Source organism: Pteropus alecto, unplaced genomic scaffold (genome assembly GCF_000325575.1).
Source record: "Pteropus alecto unplaced genomic scaffold, ASM32557v1 scaffold316, whole genome shotgun sequence".
In the NCBI taxonomy this organism is placed as follows: Eukaryota; Metazoa; Chordata; class Mammalia; order Chiroptera; family Pteropodidae; genus Pteropus; species Pteropus alecto.
This window is the reverse complement of record NW_006438872.1, coordinates 134126-134489: the sequence shown is the minus strand read 5'-3', so window position 1 is coordinate 134489 and position 364 is coordinate 134126.

Here is a 364-nt window from a genome sequence, read left to right as displayed (position 1 = left end):
ACAGCACACCTACCATAGAAAGCCGCATTAATAGGACCATGAAACTTAAGAGCTTTGTTTAGTTCATAGAAACAGACACAGAAAGACAGCCAAATTTGGAAGACAAAGAAGCATAATTCATATGAGAGTACGGAACAGAGATCGAGGAATAATGGAGTCAAACAATCTAACAGATGTAGAGTTCAAAACACTGGTTGTAAAGATGCTCGATGAGCTTAATGAGAATTTCAGCAAAGAGGAGACATAAAAATGGAGGTAGAAAACACAAAAAAGAACCAGCCAAAAAGGAAAAATACAATAACTGAAATGTAGAATACATTTGAGGGAATCAACAGTAGATTAGATGAAGCAGAGAATCAAATCC